At 45.3% G+C, this 25211-nt stretch overlaps 1 long non-coding RNA gene across 1 annotated transcript; it reads left to right on the top strand.

Moving 5' to 3' along the window:
• The first annotated feature begins 3199 nt into the window (after window positions 1–3199).
• On the top strand, window positions 3200–16825 carry LOC123822266. The gene is made up of 3 exons (XR_006786245.1): window positions 3200–3346; window positions 4862–4984; window positions 16736–16825. It is a non-coding gene; the product is annotated as an uncharacterized LOC123822266 (long non-coding RNA).
• Window positions 16826–25211: the final 8386 nt, after the last annotated feature.

Below are 25211 nucleotides of genomic sequence, written 5' to 3'. Positions count from 1 at the left end.
TGAAGCCTTCTAGAGGGACGGTCTGGCCACTGAACGAGGAGGTGACTTCATGGGCCAGAAAGGTCCCTGGAGCCAGAACATGGACATGTCATTCACAGTTTCTGCTTCTGGCTCTTAAACCCAGAAGCCATTGTTTCTTATTTTCTTTACTTTGTTCCTGTGTTCTGTCATCATGGCAAATGTAAAGTTCTGAACTGGATCCACGCCTGAGGAACAAAAATTAGATGAACATATTTTTCATCTTATTTCTGTAGGGGAGGGAGAACTCCTCTACCTTCCTAGGCTCTGGGCCTGGGACATGTACATTAAGCTGACAGGAAACAGATTAGGCACAAGAGAAAAGGCACACCATTCTTATTTTTAATTGTGTTTGCACATGAGTGCCACAGAAAAGAAATGAAAGCTCAAAGAAGTAGTCGGACTTGGGGGACTCACATGCCATTTTAACAAAAGGCAATATATTCTGGAGAAGGGACTAGACTAAAAGATGGTAACTTGTGTTAAGTTCAATATATGGAAAACTAATGGTAGATGAGGCTTGCTTCGCAAGGTTTGTTTCTGCAGACTGACTTAAGTGCTGCCTTCTTCTTTGGTGATCAGGGTTCTCCTCTCCCCAGGTGGGAGAGGGTAGGGGGCCTCTTCACAAGGGGAGTTTGGGTCCTATGGTTAGTAGAAAAGAAGAGAGCAGAGAGCTCTTTTTGTATCTGCTTTTTCTCCATTGTTTCCAGCTTGAAATAATCTTTATGTCAAAATGGTGTATTTTGAGGTGCCATATTCTGATCCCCTTCATTTCCTATTTCCCACTTCATAGAGAAAATAATCCAGCAGAGTGTCAGTGAAGAAGTATTTGGGTGTCATGCCTGGGTGAGTGCATTCTGGAAGACAACACGCCTGGATGGAGGGCAACTGATGTGGGTGACCGGAGTTTCTGCGCCCAGGAGGGTCCTCAAGACGCCTGTGCTCAGAGAGCAGTGCAGAGGCAGGATAAAGCGCAAGTGCTGGAACACATTCTGCACTTCTGGGTTCCAGACTTGTGCTAAGAATGGAAATGAACAAGGTGAGTTCCAGCGAGTTCCATCATGTTAAGATCTATGGAAAAGGAGTCAAACTAACCCACAAGGACCCTACCAAGACTAACTTTAAATAGTTGACTGTGAAGAAGTGGACAGGAAGTCCGGTTCCTGAGTGCAAAATGGAGGTGGGCAGTTTCCATATTTTTCCCAATATTTCTGTATATGAAAGAAACCTTTGTAGTAATAATTTTTAATGTGCTATACTTTCAACATTCAACCAGAATACATACTTTGAATGCCCATTGTCTTGATGGGCTTGTATGATGGAGCACGAAGAGACAGCAGATTCTGAGCCTATCAATTCACAGAGTTCTCAGTGAGGGCTAATGGAGAAGAGATGGCTGATGAATAGAAGCAAAATTAAATAACGCTGACTCCTAAAGATAATAAAATATAAAGCAAGGTGGAAATGATCATAAAGTGGTATTTTCCTCATGGGAACATGTCAGGAAGTTTTGAAAAAGCCCAGGGTTGATTTGACTGCTGGGAAAGAGGCAGGCTGACATTCTAGAAAAGGAAGCGTATTCATGAGCATGGAGACAATGCAGCATTATTGTGATTGTGTTATCCCTGTCCGGAGGATAATGCTCTTCTTCAGGAATTGCTGAGTTTACTGGCACTTGCAAAAGAGGATTGTTTCTGTACAGAAGTATCTTTTATCTCCTTGCCCAGCCTGAGGTGACTGTGTGTATTGTGTGGGGCGTCTCCTTAAAGAAAGCCGAGTGCACTGAGGTGGGAGAACGGAAGGAATGCATCCTGGTCCCGGGAGTCCTGTTGAGTCTGGGGACACTCACTGTCTTCTGTGGAGCTGTTTGGCTCCTGGTGGAGTTGACAGCCTCATTTCTTTTCCTTTCCTCCAGGAATATTTTGCTCTTTGTTAACCTTTACTTGGCCTGCTAGATATTTATTTTATAACATGGAGCTTTCCAGTTCAGGTCTTTATTTTTGACCTGATTTTTCACTGAATGTAGCTCGATTACACGATCACATTCCTGAAAGCATATGTTTTGTAAGGAAAATTTCCTTTCTTTTAACAACTTCTCAAGTCCTTTATAGCCTATGTTTGCAAATGGTCACATTTCTCTAGCAGGGTTTCCCTTGTGAATGTCAGCATGGGATTTGAAAATGTGAACATTTCCATACCCCCCACCCAACCTTTGAGCTGTGAAATGCTGTATCTGTCTGGACTGGCCAGATGTAGGGGCACCCCATATCTGCCAAATCCCATTTGACCTCATCCCATCACCGCAGACCCTCCTGGCTCTCAGCACTCTGTCTGCCTTGTAGTGGGTGGAAACTACCACCACTATTGGCTGTCTGGGAGTGCCCTGGGCCGGCTCAGAGGGTGTTCAGTTACCAGGCTCTGGCAGCGCTCAAGTGACTGGCAAGCAACTTTAAGCTAATGGGGAAAAAGCATCTGGAGTTGGACCTGGTATCCCCGACCCCAAATCCTCCTCGGTGGGAATGGCGTCTCAATGAACTGCTTCTGGCCACTGCACGGGCATGGGGACTGCAGCTACCAAAGCAGAGGAGGCGAGTGGAGGTGGAGCACTCAGAAAACATCGGTAGACCTTCTCTCCAGAACCAGACAGAGTACCTGCAGTACGAAGTGTGGTGATGCGTGTGTTTTCTGTAGGGACTGTGGAGGCCTCCTGTTTCCTTCTACTTTGCATTCCTTTCCCTCCTCCTCTTCCTCCGTTTCCTTCTCCTCCTCTTTCTTTTTATTTTTTTTTTCTATTTGGGAAGGTTTTACATAGTGATTTTATTAGTGTGCTCTTCTCTAGATTTAAAAAAGTCTGTATCTGCGTCATCAAACATTCTCCACCTACTCCATCTCCCCCACCCTCCGGTATTTCTCAGATACTGTCAGAACAGCCTGTACTCAAAGCTCCTATCAGCAGCTCCAGCCATCTGCACATGCATCCCTGTCACTGGGTATTATTGCTAAGTAAGATGAAGTGTTAAGATTATGGGGATTTGTATTAGGTTACAGACTCTGAGACATCCGGTGGAGTGGCGTGACAACTCCCGTTCCCTGGCCCATTTTCCGAGCTTGGCCTTTCTGCCCACTGTGCAGTTTTCAAGGAAATGGCTGAGTGGTTTTTGTTCTGGGCCAGTGGCAGGGAACGAGCACACAGGAGGAGACACTCATCTTATCGTGTCTTCGAATTGTGTCAAAGAGCATGAACAGAGAAAAGGAAAAGTCCAGCCTGGCTTGTCATCCTCAGCACTGACTCAGCAGATGTGGCAGCGCACACTGCAACAGCCTCCTGGTACGAGGATTGTAAGGTGGCTGGGAAATAGGGCTCCTTTTGAGCTGTGTAAGCACCCTGTTTGCTTACACAGGGTGGCTCAGTATTGCAAAGAGTGGATCGATGGCTTGCATGACCTGGGGAGGGGGAGCCCCGGGGTGCGGCAGCAGCGGGGGCCCTTAAAGCTGAGCAGAGAAACTGCAGTTGAAAGGAGCCCTTCCCCACAGGAATCCAGGCCGATCTCAAAGGGGAGGTGCATGGGATCCGATCAGATCTGCGTACCCAGATCTAATCATTATGGATCCTGGACACTTGGCTTTGGTGCATGCTCTCTGTTGACAGTATGAGTTTCATTGATAGAAAATAACTTCATTATAGATGTTTCTTGAGCAGCTGAGAGAATAACAGTGAGGATGACAGTGTTCCTTAAGTCATGAAAATAAAGTCCCTGTCTAATCACCGGTTATTTTTTCACAGCTGAATCAGAGTGCACAGATCTTTGTTAACAGCTGGTTTTATTTACTAGGTATAGGGCTTAGATGGAGTGTGACGAGCCCTGGACTAGGAAGTCAGAAGAGGTTGCTTGGCTGCAGTCTGACTGGGGTATGGTCTGGCTGGTTGTAGAGAACTAGAAGAGCCAGGATCCTGCACTGGATATCCCCCAAACAGTGGGATAGGTGCCGAAGGGACCAAAGCCCTGCAGAGCTGAGCTAGGAAGTGAGAGCACCACTGGCAATGACCACTGTGGGGGCGGGGGTCACTGCACACAGCGGGAAGCAGAAGGCACCTGTCCTATCAGGACTGACATTGCAAAGGGAAATACTGAAGAAGAGCAGGTCCCAAACTCTGGCAAGCACAGTGTGACCTCAGGGAATGCGGTTGTAGATAGAAGGGCTTTGCTGGAATTCAGGGTGGGGCTCTGGTTTCCTGAAGGAAGATAGGAAAAAGCAAGGCAGAATCCTTGGGCTGAACCAAGAGATAGGAGTTCCAGGAAGGTCACCCAGAGAGGGAGCAGTCGCTACGTTTGTGGGTAAAATAGTCTTATTTTAGCAATGAGGTTATGAGAACTGAGACACAAGGTCAGGGTTAAACCAGCCATCACATTGACTTGAGCCCAGAACTCCTTTAATCCCTTCTTCCTCAGCCCACAAGATGCTCAGCCCAGCCAGGCTGGCCTTGTCTGTGAGGGTCACGTGGATGCTGTGCACACGGAAGGAGGAAGGAGGGGAGATGGGCTGCAGAAGCTGGGGCCCAGCCCAAACCTGATATATTTGGTCTAACAGGGCTATTGTGTGTTCAGTGTTGGATAAAGTACATGAGAGCATTTTTCAAAAGAAAACCCATTTTATTAGGTAAAATAAAAATGAAATTCTAAAATCTCATGAGACAGAGATGCCAGGCCATCTCCAAACACAGCAGTCTGGTCTGTACTGTCTGTTCTTCTGCTGGCACCCTCCCTCCCCCCGTACTCACTCTTCCGCTTACTCCTACTTATTCCCATTACCTTTTAATACTCATTTCATTCACCTTTTCTAGGGCAAGCCTTTCCTGCATCCCTGACCAGGGCACATCCCGCTTCAAAGCTGCTCAGAGCACTTAGCTGAGTTAGAATTTCAGAGTTTTGCCTGATTGATTACCTTTGGTCCCTCCCACGGAAAGGTAAGCTTCACAAGGGCAGAGAGCATATTTCTCCTGTTCCAGGCCAATTCCCCAGAACCTAGTCTCGTGGCTGGTGTATTTTAGGTGTTCAATAATTATTTGTTGAATAATTGGATATTTTGAAAGAAATGGAGCTTTATTTTTTTTGGTGCAAACAAAAGCATGATTGTTGGGATTTGGTGATGCAGAGCACTTGGGAATAGGTCACCCTATAAAGTACATTTCAATGACCCCCAAGGAATTTGGAGCGACCAGATTGGAGAGAATGACATAGCCTCTGAATACTGACAATTAAGTCCTTATACATTAGGCTTAGGTTTGACATAAAATAATCCGTAGTGAAGATAACTAGGTTTTAAAAGGAAATTCAAGTTCATCCATAGGACAAATAGTTGGCAACAACTTCTATTTTTTTCCTTCTCCCTACCCCCTACACTCTGTACCCTGTCCCCACAAATCCATGTAGGTAAATAATGTAAAAATCTACATTGAATGAATTCTTTAAGGGGAAAAGTCATGCCCATAGCAGAATGGAGGCTGTGGAAATGGGGTAGTCTTCGTTTGGTTTTAATGACCGTTAGAGTTTCCTGGTTTCCAGTCACAGGACCCAATACTGGCTGTAGTGCAAGACACATAATCAAAGGGAAAGCTTGAGAATTAATCAGAACTGGAACATCTCTATGTAGCCAGAACTACTGCTCCATCTTGCCTAGTTATAGCTGTATTTTTCTAAAAGCCCATTGCATTTTTATTCTCTTTACCATGTTGCTTGAGTTTCAGATTCTGGGAGAGAACAGCTGCTTGGATTGTTCTCAGCCCCGAACATCTTAATTAATACTTACAACAGGCTTTCTCCATGGGAAGAGGTGCCTTCTTTAAGGAAAATTGAAGTGCTGTTTCTCAAAGAAGGAGATAAAGGTTCAGGGCACCAGTCAACAGACGAATGAATAAACAAAATGCAGACTATACATACAATGCAATATTATTCAGCCTTAAAAATTATTCACATTCTGGCACATGCTGTAATATGGATGAAACTTGAAAATATTATCCTCAGTAAAATAAGCCAGACACAAAAGGACAAATAGTGTATGATCCCACCTATATTAGGCAGCTAGAGTCGTCACCTTCACAGAGACAGAATGTGACTGGTGGCTGTGAGGGGCGTGGGGTGTGGGGGCGGAGTCATCGTTCCATGGGCACAGAGTTTCGGTTTGGAGGGAGATGGTGGTGGACGCTGCACAACAACGTGCGTGTATGTGATATGGCTGAACTCTACACTTGGAATGGTTACAATGGTCACATTTATGTTATGTATATTTTACTGCATTTGGGGAAAAAAAAAGAGTGCAGGAGAGCCAAAGTCAATCAGTGTCAAGATCAGGAAAATGGCGATGGGCAGGAGAGGCCACTTGTCACGCGGTGTAGTGGCTCAGAAGCCTGGATCCCAGCCCCAGGTCTTCCCTGGAGCTCTGGGCAAGTCACCAAGCCTCCCTGACCTTCACTTTAGTGGATGGTCACATTGGTTCTTTTACCTATCTTATAGGAACTGGGTTATCCTGGGAAACTATTTTGTAAACTCCTAAAATTCTAGACAAATGAAGGCCTTACAATCAGAGGAAATGAACAAACCCATTGTGAATCCACATTTCAGTGACCTGGATGGCAAGGGGAGGCCTCCACTTTCTCAGGTCAGTGTCCTGGGGGTGGGTCCCCAGGGGGTGGAAAGGGTCAGAATAGAAGTAAGAGGCAGCTGTTCGCACACGTGCTGCAAAAACTAAGTGGGCCCGAATTGCCCGCTGCGCTGCTGCTCCTCTGTTAAGACTTCACAACCCTCAGCGAAAGCTCAGATGCCTCCACAGAGGAGGGAAGCAGCCAGTTTTTCTAGCCGAGTGTCTCTTAATGTGCTGCCAACAATGGGGCTGTTGACTTACATCCATAAAAACCAGTCAGAGGTGGCTGTTGGATGTATATGACTCTGTCTGCAGGTTTTGGCAAACAGAAAAAGGATTGATTCCAAGCAAAATTCCGGAGATTCGTCTTTAGGAACCAATAGCCTTATTTCTCTGCTAAGTGCTTATCTGTTAACATGAAATCCAACGTTCAGAATAAAGCAGACTCCCCTGCAAGATTCCCTCTGCCATCTGCCGAGATGAAAGCCTCCGAACGGGGCGCATTAGTAGAGTTGTGGTTGCATCAGCATCAATGGCGATCGGAAGGAAAGCTAGCAGCTTTACAGCTTCTGCGTTGAATTTCGTGATCACTCCTCTGGGGTGGCACTTGGCGTTTTCAACCCTGGCTTCAGGCAGGGCATCTGGTTCCAACTGCCAGCTGAGTGGGGGCTTGGAGCTCCCTCTCCGGGGCTTTCGTTCTGAGGGAAATGTCTCCTCCCCATGCACCCGAGGGCTTCAGTGCCTGCTCCTAGCTGGGTTCTTAAAGGTCTTATTCTCAAGACTTAATTTCTTTCTCTTGAATTTGGCTGTTATATGGCAGACATACAGACATATGTTTATTAGCATATAGTTATATATTTTTTTATTTTATCTAGTATTTCTACTCATTCTAGATGTTGGGAGTGGAAGGATATGTTCAATTTTCCCTCTCCATTGAGAATGGAGCTAAGACTTACTATTAGAAAATTCTGATGATCCTGATGCATGGACACAAAGGTGCCAAGGCTTCCTTTATGGAGCTTGGCGTGTCCTCCTCGGCTGGCGATTTCCCAGTGGCCAGCCCATGGACGCTGGAACCCACTGCAGCCTTTTTGGAGGAAAGGACAGACCTGTTCATTACGATGAGACTAGTCTTTTTGAGGTGGTGAAACGATTGACTTATACTGATTTAAAGTGATGTTTTTTCCATGCATCCAGTAATAGACCAGGGTTGGGGTTGAGCATTAATGGTAAACGTATGGTAGAGGGGAAAATATGAAAGAGACAGCAAGAGAAGAGGGGAAGAAATAGTAAGAATGAAGACAAAGAAAAAGGAAAGGCAGGGAAAATGGGATGATCCAAGAGAGAGGAGAGGAAAGAAGGTGGGAACAGGCACGGGAGCCCACTGCCTCCCTGGCCCCGGACTCTCTGGGGGAGGAAGCTGGCAGCTTCGGCAGCTGTGCAGCCTCGGTCTGGGATCACACCTGGAGCTGGCAGCCGGCAGCTGGCAGGTGGCTGCACCTGCAGTCCTACCCACTCTAGTCCCCTCTCTTCACCTGTCAGACACACTCCGAGTCCAGCTTGGACCCTGGAGCCTGCTTGTGGTCAGTTTAAAGGAAGCTCATTTTCAGTGAACACATCAGCTGAGAAAGTGACAAGCTGCTATTTTTCACAATTTCAAGGTATGGACGGTAGGGCCAGGCTGCCGCCACCATGTTCGTTTTCCCTGTGGAGCCGGGAAAGGAGGGGGCACGTGGGGGGAGATTTTCAGCCAACCTGATTGCCGTGGAGCAGGGAACACTAGTGAAAATCCAGCTGTAGACGTTTGTAATAAAGGGATTTTTGTCAGTGTTCTTGAATGCTCTTGAAGTTCGGAAGACGCTGGCTGTCTGACCGATCTGCAAATGCTGTGCCCCGATGCACAAAATTAATGCCGGGCCTCTGAATTGTGAGATTGATGAATTCCAGTTAGTTCTTTAAATAGCAATGTTTGGTATTTGGCGCTATTTAGGAACTTCTAGCACCCATTCTACTTATAAATTGCTTTTATAAGCATAGGATTTAAAGGCTGAAAAAGACATCAGAAATGCTGTAATGAAAACAGTACTTTCCAGTGCTAGCTCTGAAACTAATCATTTGTGACCTTGAATAAACCACTTCTCTGGGTCTGATTTCCCTTTCCTATAGAACAAAATGCTTGAACTCACTGGGCTTACTTCAGTTCTCACGTGCCTTTATGTGTTGTCCACAGCACCCTGGCTAGGGGCAAGCCCATTCCAGTCCCCGCCACCCATTCGTCCTGCACTGTGGTCCACAGACTCTGGGGTGCTCTGCTGCCTGGGTCACACAGGGCCCAGAGAGCCAGAGCAGACCCCCATCAGCTTCGGGTTCAGCTCAGGATTGGGTGGGAAATGCACCTAGATTCCAGAACTCATCATGTTGGTTGTGGGGCTATAGCCGCAGAGAGGCTACTGTCTCTGCCACAGAGTCGAGTCCCTCTCACTGTAGAGAGAATGAAGGTTTTCCAGTCTGAATACAGACATTTTGTAAGTGACTTTAACATTTCTCAAGACAGACACACTCATACTTCCAGGCTATTGTTAATCTCAGATTCTCCTAAATGCAAAATGGACATATCCAAACAGATGGACTGGACTGTGGGCAGTGATTTACGATGTCAGACACTGAGCTGGTGACCCCTGCCATGTCGAAACATCTTTGATTCCTCGCTCTTCTTGATGACTCACACCACCCAGTCTCTGTACTAGCTTCCTACTGCTGCCTTGAAGTCCCACAAACTGCGGGGCTCGGGACAAAAGAAGTGCATTCCCTTACACATCTGGAGGTAGGTGCCAGAAACCTGATGCCGGCCGGGCCCGTGCCCACTCGGAAGGCTCTAGGGGAGAGTCCGCCCCATGCTTTCTCTTAGTTTCAGGTCATCTTGGCGTTTGTTGGCTTGTAGCTGCAACATTCCAATCTCTGTCTCTGTCACCACAGGACATTCCCCCTGCGTCTCTGTGTCTCTTCTTTCCTTATAAGGGCACAAGTCATATTGGATCTAGGAGTTACTCTGAGTGTGACCTTATCTTAACTTCATTATATCTGCAAAGACCTTATAGCCACATAGAGTCACACAGTCATGGGTCCTGGGGGTGGAGGCTTCAGTAGATCTTTCTGAAGGATGAAATTCAATCCAAGGCAGCCTCTGACTCCTGGTAATTCTACCTATTCACTGTCTCTCAAGTCCACCTCCTCCTCTTCCTCACTGCCATTCTCTTAGTGTGAGTCTTTACCTGAGTACATTCCAAGCCTCCCAACAGCTTTGTCTGTGTTTCCCAACAACCTAGGAAGATGATTATTGTTTTTAAAGATATGGTCCTGAAAGTAGAATTATTGGGTACAAAGGAATATGTTTCTAAAATTTTGATAGATACTGCCAATTCTCGTCTTAAAAAGATATTCACATTTGTACTCCTCTCCGTGATATCTGAGAGTGTTCTTTTCCACATAATCTTGCCAACACAAGATTTTATGTGTCCTTTGAATTGCTGCCCTCCCATCAAACACTGGTGCTTTAATATTTGCATTTACATTTTCCTAATCACCTGGGTCTCCGGTCACACTGACCCCCACCCCTGCTCTGCCGGCACTGGCAGCCTCGGTGCCTTCTGAAGATCCAGGTGAAAAGCAGGTTCCAGTCTCCATGTGCTCAGGGACACACAGCAAGGTCCCTTAGGAAGTCCCACGGCAGGTTGATACCTCGCTTCTCTGGGACTGATGCTCTTGGTGCCCGCCCTGTATGGATTGGGTGGCGGGTTTGGGCAGGGGGTTTGGAAGGGAGCATCCCTGCTCCTTCATGCAAAAGCGCCTTTTCTCCAGGCTTGGACCTCATGGCCTGGATGACTCCTTCTGTCCTTCCATGAGCCTGACCTTCTGGAGGATGGATGGAGCAGTGGGGTAAGGGTAGAAGGACCAGTTTGGCCAACCCTATGAGGCAGAAGAGGGTTGGGGCAGCTCTTCGGCATTGTATTTACAATGTGTGGCTTTATTGGCCTCTGCTTTGCAGCTTTAGTGAAGATTTCATGTCTAAAGGAGAAGACTCTTGAAGCGTTTTGCTCCATACATGTTACAAATGTGCATGTACGTGGAAAAGTGTCTGCAAGGGCACACTCATGCTTTTACTCTGTGACTTCTTTTCTCCTTGCTATTGTGCATGCATGGGGCCATTTTATTCTACTTTATACAGTTTATATTGATTCATTTTTAAAACATTTCCTATTTTTGTGTATATATAAAAATTTAAGTATTAATAATTCATCTTTTGGAATCTCTCTTTTACTAATTGTATAAAATAAAGGTATCAAAACATTGAAAGATTTTTTTTTCAAAAGGCAAGGGCTAATTTAAAAATTATTTTCAGAACAGATGTCAGATGCATAATTGGAACAGAGTCTATTATCTTACTTTCTTTTTTGAAATCCCACAGTACCTTGTACAGATATTCCCAAATAGAGGGTGTTAGAAGCAGAAAGAAAGTAAAAGAAAGAAAAAAAGAGGGAAGGAAGGGAGGGAGGAAGGGAAGAAGAAAATTGACTAGCGAATGACAATGAAATCCTGAGGACTACACAGAGGACAGCTGGTTGTCACCTTCTCAAGACTCCTCTTTAACTTTACACAAAAGAGCTCATTGTTATTTAAATTTATCTTGTAAAGATTCTATTGCAAGACTGGTTCTTAGTTCCAGGGGAAGGTACTTACTTGATTACTTTCTCCCAGGCCTCTGAGCTCTTCTGTCTCCTCAGAGGTGTCGCAGAGAACCCTTTGAAGCTTTTCCATTCAGTTATGTGGCCAAGGGCTCTCTGTACTCAAGAAATTTGATTGTGCTTCAAGAGTTGGTCAAGTGCTCGAGTTTTAAAAATAAATTCATTAGCTGATGCCACCTGCTGTGCTAGGTTTTGGTGAAATGGGCTCTAAACAAAGGCATTAGACCCTCTGTTGGCCCCCCCCCCCCCGCCCCCGCCTGAAGCCCAGGTTCTCAAAGCAGTTACCTCTCACTCTACCCCGGGACATGGTTTGTTGATTGACATAATTATTTGCTTTTTATAATTGCTATTTATGTTTGTATATTTTCATGCCAATTCTCCAGAATGAAAGATCAGGAATGTGTCTTACACTTCTTACACTCTTTTCTACATATCTCTCAATATGTAAAATATTCCATGTTTAATAAAACTCAAAAGTGCATGATTTTCTCCAAGTGGCTGAATTCTAGAGTCAGGGGAGACTGGGAAATCTGAAGGGCTGGTGCTTTGATTAATGGAGTCTGGACTAAAGGACACTTTAGGCCTTTGAACCTAGTTATGTACTCAAAATAACAGATTTTGACCAAGTGGCTTTTATTGGTACATGTTATTGAGGCTGATTTATGGAGAAAGATGGAAAGCATGGATGAGCAGTTTGGTGCAAAAATATATCTAAAACATGGATAAAAATAACCTGTGGAAAAATCTTTCCACAGTCTGGTGGTCATGTCAAAGTTTAAGGGCTCAGCTTCTGATTAAGACTAATGCTCCGGATTCCGTATTCAGTGTAGCCCTAGACTGACGCTTTGTCGAGATTTATATTTAACACATGCAGCACGACTATCTTCCAGCAGGTGGCGCTGCCTCACTACAGAAAATGTGCGTTGTGTACTCAGCCTCCCTAATCTCATTAGTATTGATCCGGCAAAGACTGACCCAGAAAGACATTTTGAACATTTCATCTTAGTAGAAATAAGAATTGATTGCATTTATTATCTATTCCTGTATAGATAAGAGTTTCAGAAAGCCAGGTTTTAAAGTTTTTTTTAATTTTTTATTTTTAATGGTTTTATTTTCACATTTGTGATCTTGGGAGACCAGGTTCCACATTATTATCCCTGGGACCTTCTCCACACAGCGAGAGGATCTTTCAGATCTTATAATCAGGTGAGACAGGCAGAACTGAGTAGGCATCTAGGCCCACCCTTCCTTTCTTCAGGTGAGGATTTTGTGCCGGGATCCCTGGACAAGGTCATTCATAAAACCAAAGGCAGAGCCAGGAACGCAACCCAGGTCTCCTGTCAATCGCCTTCACTGTCCCGTCCTGTCTTGGCCTTTAGCATGCCACGTAACAACAGAACACCGTGCCATTAACTAATGTGACAAAAGCTAACATCAAGGATGGGAGAAAAGGAGAAAAGCAGGGGAGGAAGGAAAGGAAAGGAAACACAAGAAGCGAAGGAGAGGGAGGAAGGAGCAGAGGGAGGGGGAGGAAGCCCAGTGAACTTGCAGTGGCTCTAATTTGTTGGGAACCGCCCTGACTGGTATCAGAGGCTGAAACCCCCGCCTAGGCTAAAGCTAAGGGAATGCCCTTGGAACTGTAAACCAGCAAGGAGATAAAAGCTTATCTTCCTGGCAGGAATGCTGCTTCTGCTGCTTTATTCATGACTGAACCCCCAAAAGCTTGGTCGGTTAGCCAAAGACGGGTAAGATTCCCCACGGGGGGAACGACCTAAGCCAGGCACGATCACTTTGGGAGGCCCCCCAAAAAGAAGGACTTGGGGGGGCTGCAGCAAAAGGGGGGTGATGGACCCTCACTCCTCGGCTTTGACAAAGTCTGAGTTCTCATCGTCTGGAAGAAAATCTCCTTATCTCTCGGTTGCCTTAGTTCCCTTGCTCCACCTAAGCCTAAAACAATGACAGGGTGGTACAGCTCGGTACTGAGAAGTGCGGATTTCCCGGGGTGATCAGGCCTAAGAAAGAACATGTAAATTACTGTGAAACCTTCTTTGTTTAGAATGCTCTCAGTTGAATGAGAAGGGTCTTAGGAGGAAGTTAGTTTGTTCCTCAGTCTTACAGCTCTTTGACCCCCAACTCAATAGACCGGCAGAGTTCTTTGTTTTCTATAGTTCCTTACTTCCCCCTAATGAGTACTGTACTTTACCTGAATTATTATGCAAAATGAGCCTAATAAAAGCAGGTATGGACAGTAAATCAGCGCGCTCCCCACTAGGGGGGGTGGCCATTCTGTCCCTACTTCCCCACAGAAACTAGTTTGTCTCTGTGCATGTTGTTATTTCTCGCGTGTTTATCGTCGAGCCATCCACAGTGTTCCGTGGTCACTGCTGGCCGGTGACCCACGCGCAACACTAATTATCAGTGACACCTGGTAGATCCTGCGACGGTTCGGCCTGGTTTCGCACACTCTTAGAAATAGGATACAGAACACCGTCTAGCCAACTGAATTGTCCTATTAGCTCTCACGGCATCCTATTTTGACTCAGGCAACAAATGAAAAGGTGAATTTGGTGGCTTGTGTGTCTCGGTGAGGATGAAGTTGGCAGCGGTGGGCAGGCATCAAGCAGCTTCCTGAAGCTTACCCTAGGCTGACATCATGGAAATGGCCCATTCACGAGGGCAGGTGGAATGTGGAAGTTTTTGGGAACAAGTCCACATTCACAGTCAGAAAAATTCCAGGAAATTCAGACACGTGGTTTTATTAGATTCATGTCTAGAATGAGACTTATTCCTCTAAGCTGAAGCACAGCACAGAGGCCATGGCCTGAGACGGCAGGTACAGTGCTCTCATTTCTGACTCAGACGTGAACTACTGGTTTTCCTTTTTCATGACGTATCTGATTTGAGAGGGAAAGCCCTCCATGGAGCAACGCCTTATGCCATGGATCTCACTTGACCATATCAGCTATCCAAACTCACCTGTCCTATGTTCTACTTAAAACCTGGCTAACTGAGCACAGAAATTGATCTGATGCACTGATTTTTATCTTGGAGGGCATGTTTAATTTTTTTTTAGTACAGGCCTCCTAGAAACATAATGCTTTAGCTCAGGAGTTACTTCAGCTTCGCCAGTGGGGGTTTCTGGAGTCGTATTATGTTTGAGGGAGGTGGGTTTAAATCACTCTGTACTCCATTTGGTTGCCTGCCAGTCATACCACCTGGGCAGCCATATGCTCTTGCAAATGCACGAAGGGGTTGTATAAGAAAATCACCCATTTAGCAAACATGATTGAGGACCTGCTAGCTGCCAGGCACTATGCTGTCAGGGTCTAATGCAGAAAGACAACGTGAATGTAGATCTGTGCCTTTAGGGAAGAGCCAGGCAAAGATTTTGACGGTCCTAATGCACAAGTGCTGAGTGCTGGAGTCAGGGAGAGCAGGGGACGGCCTTCAGGGTTGGGAAGGAGGTAGACTGCAGCAAATGGCAGTGTAACCATACAGGAGCTTCATTTCTTCAATATGCCTTTTCCCTGAGTTCAGGCTAGCTTTGTCCCGTCTAATAGCCCCATGACTCACTGGCCTCCTTTCACCCAGACCCCTCCACCTTTGCACACACTGCGTGTCTACTCCCTTTCCTTAGGACATCAGGTCCTGGCCAGCATCAAACTGTCTTAAGAATAAAGCCTCAGGTCTGTTGATCAAGGGAACAGAGTTTTGGTCAAACTAAAGATAACATCTTGACCTCAGCTGCGTTGCAGCCGCAGGCCTGAGAGGTGATCTTACCGACCATACCCTCACAAAAACCAGACAGAATGCCGCCAAGGCTGACATCAGGACCTGATCCAACAATCAACTCCTCCCTCTCCTGGCCCGGACCAGCCAGTAGAGCCCTTGCCCCCAACTCCCTTAGTCTCTGCGAGTAATGATTTTCCCTATCTAATCTATCCCCCAGAGGCCATCTCAGAGACAGGTAACAGGGCGCTACCCACCTGTGTCTCCGGGCCTGGCACCATTTCCTTAAATAGACCTCTGCTCTCTGTGCTACATACTCCTGTTTGTGTTTTTTCGGTTTTGATGTACACCGGCAAACAGACCCCTTCGGTGTAGTAATAGTAGCTGTTTGTGTTGAGGCAGAGGGAGAGGAAAGAACCCAGGACAACCTCCAGTTTTATTTTGCAAACCAGGCAGGTAGAATGAAGAGTGCTAAGAAGGAGAGTCTTGGGGGAACCATAGTCACACAAAAACGTGTGCGTGGTGTTTATGTGAGTGTATAAGAAAATAGGAGTATGTTGGGAGATGGGGGTGGTATATTTTCAATGTAGGTGGTGAATGACTTTCAGCCTAAAGAAAGGCAATCCTCAGGAGGCCTCACAGTCACCCATCAGGAATATAGCACACACCTCAATCTTTATCACAGGCATAACACTTCAGTTATTAAAAGACCATGCTTCGTTTTCTCCTTACCCTATAGGAGTTCAGATAGGCACAGTTCTTGCATTTTAAGCTCAAGCAACTACAGAAAACCATACTGATAAGGACCATAGGACAACTGAGCACACGCAGAGCTCAACAAGGAATGAGAAACATGGGAGGGGTGCCGTGGGAACCCCCCTCTGCCAACCGCATCACCCAGCACTGGGCCAGCGCTCACAAACAGGCCACCATGCTGCTCACAGGACACTCACGCATGCATACTTAGGTGTGAGGTTAGAGAATAACATCGCTTACTTTGTCATCTACAAACACAACTTTTCAGCAGGCCCTGGGGCATTACTGGCCAAACAGTTTCTCAGGGCTGATGGCTGTTCGGGAGGTGAGAGAACTTTGCTTGGAGAGACACTAGGACTTGCTTTTGACCCCACTGGACCTTCTCTGTGCCATGTACCTTGGAGCCACAAACTCTAAAATTATCTACGAGTATTACGCCTCAGTCTAAAAAAGCAAAACCGTGAGCTGGAAAACTGAGTCCTTGGTGAGCCCACATGGCTGTGTAGTTGGCTTTGGGCAGTGGGAATGTGTGGGCAGAGCTTCTTCTGTAATGCTCTGGGTATGAAGCGCACTGAACAGGAGACAGAGTGATAACAGTCTTATCATATCATAGGCCTCTCCGGACACTGGCTCCGGGACTTACTAATGATGACAAAGAAGCCAAAGTAAAATGCCAGGGTCCTGCCCTTATTTTCTGAGAGTCTATACCTTTGGTGGAAAGAATTTAATATATTATTTAGAAGAAATTTATAATAATGATAAGTATTTGTAGTTGGATCAGATTTAGGACAATCCCACGGGTTCAGTGATTTTCTAACTTTGGGAAACCCTCCGTATTTTCTCCTCCATAGGGAACATCTCTGCCATCTGAAGGCTTCTGAGGATTTCTGCAGGAGAGAGCTCCCCGGATGACATCAGGCTGCACAACAGCGAAAACACGCCCACTGGTGAGGATTTCACTTACAGTTCTGAGAGTGCATATCATAGTCTTTCTCTTCTATGTTCTCCACAAAACCTTTGGTAAAAGCACCAAAATACTTTGAGGTGAAGAGGGGTGAGTTAATGCTTTGGGGTGAATGTGAAGAGTTATTAGGATATGTCAAAAGGAAAGACTGGCTTTGGGGACCAGCTAACCCATGGGTTCCAGCACGAGGCAGAGTGAGGGGTGGTGTAACAGTGAGATGTTTGGTCTCTCTGACTCCAGCTTAATTCTTTAATAGCTTCTGCTATAGATATGCTAATTATGGGAGGAATTCTGTTTGAAGCTTGAGTTTTTCGAACAGCCCCTTACTGAGGTCCTCTCTCCTAAAAGGATGGGGAAATACTTGTGTGTCCAGACAAAAGGACTATTTATCAAAGATTTGCAGGCGCCTCCTGAATGATCAGCAGGAGTCAAGAAACCTGGAACAAAGAGATTTAGAGATCTGTGCTCTGCCTCAGACCCCTGTGGGTGCCCAGACCTGGCGTCAGTCACCTCTGGACTCGCCCATTTTCCCCTTCCTTTGATTGAAAAGAAGCCTGGCCTTTGGGCTGGGGAAGATGGATGTGAGGGATGTCTGTTGCCCTCATCTTCTCGATTGTGCATCTTCTGAATCAGTAAACACTTCCTTACTCCCAACTTTGACCTCTTGAATATCGGCCTTGTGAAGCATCGGGCACACAAACTTTTGGGTCAGTGACAACGGGAGTTCAGAGGAGGGCCATGTAATGGAAGTATGCGTAGGTCAAAGAAGGCTTCCCAGATTGAAGGGTGAATGGGAGCTCTCCGAGTATTCTAGTCTCTGCTGTTAATGTAACAAATGACCTCAAAGCTTAGAGTCTGAAAACCATTTCATCTTGCTCACAACTGGGAGGGCCAGGGAATTGGGAAGGCCTTGGTGGGCAGTTCACATTTGGAGTGTGTCAGGTGTTTGCAGCCAGATGGTGACCGGGCTGCAGTCATCCAAGGGCCAGTGTATTCGTGTTCTAGGGCTGCTATGACCAAGCACCACAAACCGGGTGGCATCAAACCACGGAAGTGCATTTCCCACAGATCTGGAGACTAGAAGTCCAACATCAAGATGTCGACAGTATGTTCACACACACAGACCCAGGGAAATGCCCTGAGACTGAAAACCTGCCAGTGTAAGTGGAAGGCAGGGACAGACAAAAGAAAGAGGCAGTCCGCCCCAGTCTGGCGATTAACTGAATGTATGGAAACTTACACTGGGGGCGTGTCTTAGGCGGCTACAAGACAGAGTGGATATCATCTGTGCCACTGGGACAGGCGCCTAAAAGAATTCACCAGAATAGGGCAGGATCGATAGGGGAACTGGTATGTGACCTACTTCAGGTAAGGGAAAATGCCTTACATGCTTGTCCATGTCAGGACAATGACCTGTTCCAGGAACCAGCATGCAGTGGGTCACAGGGAGAGATAGTGGTTTTTGTCAGAAGAAAAACATTGATTACAATCAGACTGTCTCTGAAGGTGTTTATGGGAAGCATTCTCTGTTTGGGCCAGGCTCAGCTGCACCTTCAGCGGTGGTCACATCATAGAACAGCAGCATGGTCCCTGTGAAGAAATAGTGAGGATCATTCCTTGCCTCTTCCTAGCTTCTGGTGGTTACCGACAATCCTTGGCTTATAGATGAATCCCATCAATCTTTGCCTGTTTGTTACATGGCATTCTCCCTGTCTCCTTCTTCACAGGGTCATCTTCTCTTTGTATGTGTCACTGTGTCCAAATTTCCTACTTTTAAGGACACTGATCTTTAGGGACCACGCTGATCTAGTATGACTTCATCTTAACTTTGTTATCTCTGCAAAGACCCTACTTCCAAATAAGGTCACAGTCACAAATTCCACAGGTTAGGACATGAATATGGTTTTTTTTGGGGGGGTGGTCACAATTCAATCCATAACAGCCACTTAGGGCTGAATGTCTCAGATGGCTCACTCCCATGGTTGGCAGTTGAGGCTGGTTAGGAGCTCAGCTGGGCTGCTGACAGAATGCCTAAGGGTGGTGGTCTGAGAGTTGTCGAATTTCTTATATGATGATTGACTAACTCCCCCTGCCGCAGCAAACATCCTGAGAACCAGCAGTAAGCCTCGTGGCCTTTCCTGGCCTTGTTCTAGAAATCATACAGCATCATTTCTGACATACTGTACTGGTGGCAGCTGTCACAAGCTTGTCCAGAATCAAGAAGAGGGCTGTGGGCCACATCTCCCAAGGGAAGTAGTGTCAACAACTCGGCGGACGTGTTTGACAGTGGCCACACCAAGCAAAAGGGAATGAATGGTGCTGCTGCTGGTGCAGGTGAGATATAGAAATGAAGACCTGTGAGATGCCCAGGTCAAGGGCACTTTTAATTTTTGTGTAGTTGTTTCTAAAATGTTTGCTCAGGGAATAATTGGTATGAACCTTTAAAGAGAATACACAGAAATGAGATGGGCATGCGATTTAGTGTAGAGATATTTTTAAACCCAGGAAAAAGGACTACTCTCTCCTCCTTTCTCTCCACTGTCCTTTCCTTTCTTTTCTTTTTCCCTTTTTTCCTTCCTTCTTTCCTTTTTCTTATACTTTAGAATCACCTTACATGTAGTGGAAGCATTAATACTTGTATTTCATAATACAGAATCAAGTTTGGCTATTATATATATGTCTGCCCATGATTCTTACTTATAAATGGTATCTTAATTCATGAATTAATAAATTTATATTCTCTAATATGTATTATAGCACCAAACGATTACATGCATATTTTAGAGTTAGACCAATCTAATCATAGGTGAATTAATTATATTGCTTCAGTTGAATAACAAAGCTATATAGAAAAATCAAAGTATATACATCAAATATTGAAGGTAATAATCTGAGGCAGGTAGCATTCTGGAATGATTTTTAAAATTTCCTTCTTTACATGTTTCTATAGTTTTTAAAGTCACCTCAGTAGACACATATAACTTTTAGAAGATAATACACTATTAAGATGTTATGACTCTAATTTTGCTCAGATTTTTGCTTAAAAATTAGAAACAGTATTTTATCTTATTTTTCAACAACTAAAAAGTTAGAACTTTTAAAAATGCCTTGGTATAACAGAGGGAAGTTATTTAATTTCATACAGCACCTGGAAGGTGGTCTGGAGAGCGTCTTTAGGGGGAGCCTCTCAGAAGAAATAACATTTTTGTTGATTCCTAAAGAAAAAGAAGCCAGTTAATAAAGAGCTGAGCCAGAGCATTCCAGGCAGAGGAAAAAGCGTAAAGCCCTGGGGGTGCAAGTGTGCTCGGCTTGTGTGAGGAACAGTCAGATGGTTCCTGCAGCTGAAGCACAGTGACGAGTTGGGGAGCGTCTGAGGTGAGGATGGAAAAGGTGTCAAGTGACCCAGATTTCCTAAAGCAGCGGTTGACAAACTTTTTCTGTGAAGGGCGAGATCGTCACTACTTTAGGCTCTGTAGGCCATACAACACAAACTATTCAACTCCTCCATTGTGTGAGAAGTAGCCACGGCCAATACGTGAAAAAATCAGTGTGTCTGTATGTCAGTTTACTTTATTTCTCCATCCTGTGATTTGAACTTTATGTCAAAGTCATGCATCATTGCTAGCGTAGGCAGCTAGCTACTTAGTTGTTGACAAAAGAAAAGGGAACAAAACCCATAAAGTCTAAGCCTGATTAAGTCTAGAAGTGAAATTCCTCTGCTGGACGTGTGTGCAATAGAAACTAAATTGCTCAAGGGGAGGCATGTGCACGCGCAGTAGGGACCAGATGAAGCTGCAGAACTTTGGGGCATCCGCCGTAGGAGCCAAAGTGGTGAAATAAAAGGGTGGAGTCTAGCCATCTAGCCTGGGAAAACCTGAGGTAAAGACTGGGTTGGACGGGGAGGGCCCAGCAGAAGCCCCAAAAGGATTAGGAAGAAGATTGGCTAGTTTGAAAGAAAGATTGCTTTCTCCCAAGCTTGAGGTAATACAATTGAAGTTTACAAACACGTGTCAGGTGTTTGCTCGTGTTTGCTCTTCCTCGTGGCTCCAAGAGTGGCCAGAGAGCAGAGCGCGTGGGAGGGCAGCTGGGAGCAGAGCTTCTGGAGGACTACCCGAGTCCAGGATGACGGCATTGCAGTTCTGAGTCCTGACCCTCCTGGGTGGGCATTGTGCTCGCCAGGCCCAGGACTGACTTCACAGCAAGACGGGGCTCAGCCCTGTGGTCACGGCCGAGCCGCCGGGCACCTGGGGACACTCCTTTGCTTCCACTCCAATAGATCTTCCCACTCACCTCATCCTCCTATGCAGGGGCCCTGCGAATGCTTTTCTCATGAATCCATGGAAGAGTCCTATTTCCACCAGCAACATCATGAGACTTTGCATTTTTTCAGCTATTTAAAAATGGAACATTCATTTGTGTGTTATAAGTTGTATAAAAACAGGCAGTGGGCCAGCTCAGAGATCATGATGAGAAACAAAAATGTTTTCAAAGAGCGATAGGAATTTGTTGAAGCATTTTAAGGGGTGAGGAGAGGTGTCTGCAAAATTACTTCTTTCCTACTTTCAAAAATTTACTCTGGGGACAATGGAGAGCAAGTGTAGGGGCCTTGAATGAAAATAGAGAGGCATTTTAGGAGGCTGGAGCCCTGGACCGGAGGACGGTGGTGGGCTGGAGGAGGGTGGCTGTGAAGTCCATGGGCACCTGCCTCTGTGCCTAAGAGAACTAACGAGCATCCAGACCCCACTGTGCACCAGGGCTCGCCCTGGCACCTTCTGTGCATTTCCTCTTTATCTGAGGCCAGGTGCAAATATCCATCCTTCCTCAAACATTCCTATTTCCAGCTTTTAAGATTCCTGAAATTCTTGCCGTTCTAGCTAGTACCGGTTTACAATAATAGCATTGTCTCCAGAAGGTTCCCGTTACCTGGGAGATCGATATGCTTACAAATGGAAAGAATCAACTTGCTCATAATTTCTAATTTGTCAGACAGTTTGCCTGTAGTACTTAAAACACATCGACTGAAGGATAGGAACCAAGAAATGATGTGTTTTGAGTGGGAGACGTAAAGTAGACCAGGGCAAAAATGTCCTTCCTGGAAGCTACGGCATTGGTGGTCAGTGGTGGGGGGTGGGGGCAAACTGTTATTTGCTGAATCGTGTCCCCCTCCAAATTCATATATTGAAGTCCTAGCCCTCGCTACCTCAAAATGTAACTGTATTTGGCAATAGGGTTTTTTTTTTTAAAAAAAAGAGGTAATTAGTTTCGCATTAAGTCATTGAGGTGTGCCCTAATCAATGTGACTGTTGTCCTTATAAGAAGAGATGAGAACACTGTTAGGACAGAGGAAAGGCCATAGGAAGGCACAGGGAAAGGGCAGCCATGTACAAGCCCAAGAGAGAGGCCTCGGAAGAAACCAACCCTGCTGACCCCTTAATCTTGGACTTTTAGCCTCCAGACTGTGAGGAAAACATTTCTGTGTTTAACCTGCCCACATCATGGTGTTTGCTATGGCAGTTGTAAGAAACACACACACTAACCAAAAGCAGGTGTGGAAGTGTTGCTTATGGAGAGATTCCTTGGGCCAGCGTTGGTGGCTGTTATAATTTTACTGAGTACAGTTAGGGCTAGGGCATTGGAACAACTTTTATGATCTTAAAATGCATTTTCTTTATCTCTGTGCTTATAGGAGCAAAGTGGAAGCTGGGATCCCTGTTCATACGTGCTGTGGAGTGCTGGGCTATGGCAGGTATCCTTAACATGTTCAAGCTCAGTGATTCAGACTTGTCTGGCTCCATTGCTCATTCGTTTGTCTCTGCAAAATTGTTGGAATGACATTGCTGTTCTGTGTCAAAAGAAGGTAGTGTCTTAGCTTCAGTCCACCTGTTAAAGATGATTCCAGAATATATTCACACCATCCTTCTATTTTGCACTTTTTGTGGATTTTACTTAGGAAATCTGTGTGGCTTTCCTAAGTAAAATATGAAGAATGGTTTGCAATTTGAATTCTGTTTGAAATTGCAGCCACAGCATGCTAACCTCCTCCAAATTCCTTCTTTCCCTCTCACAATCTCTCTTTCTATCAGAATTTAAAAAATGTTTATGAAATTTTTTTTTCAAAATAGGTGACTGCATAGCTAAATATTCAATTCCCTGCTTGTTCTTGGGACCACATGGAGGTAGAAGAAGGAACACAGAATGGAGGGAAAGGAGAACCTAGGAGCCTGGACGGGTTATTCTCCTTTGCCTGCTTTGTTCCTCAGCTCTGTCCTCTGCCCCTGTATGCACTGCTCTGCGACAGGGAGCCACCCCCAATGGACTGTCACCTGCCCTCTGCTTTTTGGTTGGCCTGTCCAATGGGAGGCAGTAGTAAGGAGGGAGCAAGGCATGGAGAGAGGTCTGGGTATTTATGTCCTCCTGCCCCTGCATGCCTTGCCACACTTCCGGTAGTTTCTCCGCCTATGGCTACAGCTCCTGTTAGTTGCCCTTCCCTTTGCCCTTCTAGGCTTTGGAGTAGTAATGACTTTCCTCTCTTCCATTGCTACTCCCTAAGTACTTCAGTATTCCTTCTTACTTCCTTCAATTTTGCGGATTTTCTTTTTAGTAAACTGTTCCCGGTTGAATCTTTACGTATGCAGATGCTGGGACCCTGACTGATAAACAGACTTATGGCTCAGAGGATGTTTGCTTTCTTATATTAGATTCCTGAAGCGGTACCAGGTACTCCGACAAACTGTGGTATTCTTTCTCCTTCTGCCTACTTTGTAGAGAGAGAATATAGGACAGGCCCCCATTATTATCTCTGAGTAAATTCTTACACCTTTTTAATCATTCATGCATATACATGCTTGTGGTTTTCACCAGGCACACATCAGCCAGGCTAGGAAGAAGTAGGGATGACTTCCCCTGTGTGAAGTAATAACAGGTGTGTATGTGGCTCTGGTAAATGTTTAAAAACCAGCTTTCTCAGGGAGGGAGGAGCCCTGGTATGAGGCATTTGCCATTTTCTGTGGTGTGAATTCTCCACCGTGGCCAGTTTCAAACCACCAGTGTGATATCGTTGAGTGTAAATCGGGGAGAGATGCTACCTCACCATCAGTTCTCGCTAGCTGGTACAAGCTGTTTCTGGCACCCTACTGTTCGTATCCAGCTACGGAGAGATTGGGAGGAACACTTTTACATTACAGTGGGAATTTAACAGGTTAAAACATCACAGTAAAGTAGTTTTTCAGGAAAGTCATTGTGCAACAAAATGGGATATTACTTAGTAGGTGACTGTAAATAGGAAGCACAGGTGTGTTTGTGTTCTCAGGGCAGGGTACAACTGCTGTTCAATCACTCCAGGTTTCAAATGCAAGTTGACAACAGCCTCTTGACTTTAGGATCCTGGTACATTGTTGCTGCCTCTAAATTATTGAATGTGCTGGTGTATTATTGTAAATAAAGCTTTAGTTATAGCTTGAGGGTTTACTCTTATGCTTTCAATTCAGTTTTATATGTAATTAGCAACAAGGGGTGGGGTGGTAAAAACTATCTAAACATGATAGAACAGCCAATGCCGTTTTATTTGATGTCCTCTGAATGTATTTCTGAAATGTGACCAGGGTTATATAACCAAATCTTAGAATCCAGAATCTTAGACTCTTAGGAGAAAGATGCTGTTCTGAGTGTTAAATGTACTAAGTATGTATAGTAGGTAAATATGGTGAGTATGTATGACAGACTTGTATAAATTATGTAAGAACCACTTATTACAACTGCCTTGTTACTTTTATGTTTTATACATTCTTTAAAAGAAAATCACTCGTAATAAGCATTAAGATCCTACTCTAAAGGAGGCCAGGTATAACAGACTTCAGTGACACAGACCAGAAGTAATACCCACTCCCAGGAGCTTGTGGAGGAAGAGCCCCATGCACACCTGAATTCCCTCTCCCTCTCCCTCTCGCAGTGGCCACCACAAGCTTAGAGGCTGAATGTACCTGGGAGGTTGTAAACTCAGTGGTACAAAGTCAGAGGCCCAGAGAAAAAGAAGCACATGAAAACACCCTTCTAGGCCGACTGCTTAGCAGCACATATGTGTCTGTGTGCACACCCGGGCACGTATACAACCATATTCTGGTAAGACAGTGCCTTTTCCTCCTTCATCGGTGTGGTTACCCAGTGTGAACTCTGCGCATCTGTAATTCACAAATAAGTAATGTGAGGAGTCAGACCATCTCATCGCTGAAATTTCTGATCTAACCTCAATATTGTTTCTGCAAAACATTATACTTGGAGATAGAATTTTCCTTAGCATCTTTTACCAGAGACCAATAAAACAAGAATGTTGCCACTATTGTATTTCAAATTTGCCTACTCAATCT

This window comes from Phyllostomus hastatus, unplaced genomic scaffold (genome assembly GCF_019186645.2).
Source record: "Phyllostomus hastatus isolate PE091 unplaced genomic scaffold, TTU_PhHast_1.1 phas_contig_40, whole genome shotgun sequence".
In the NCBI taxonomy this organism is placed as follows: Eukaryota; Metazoa; Chordata; class Mammalia; order Chiroptera; family Phyllostomidae; genus Phyllostomus; species Phyllostomus hastatus.
The sequence above is the reverse complement of the archived record's forward strand: the minus strand, read 5'-3'. Positions and strand labels throughout refer to the sequence as shown.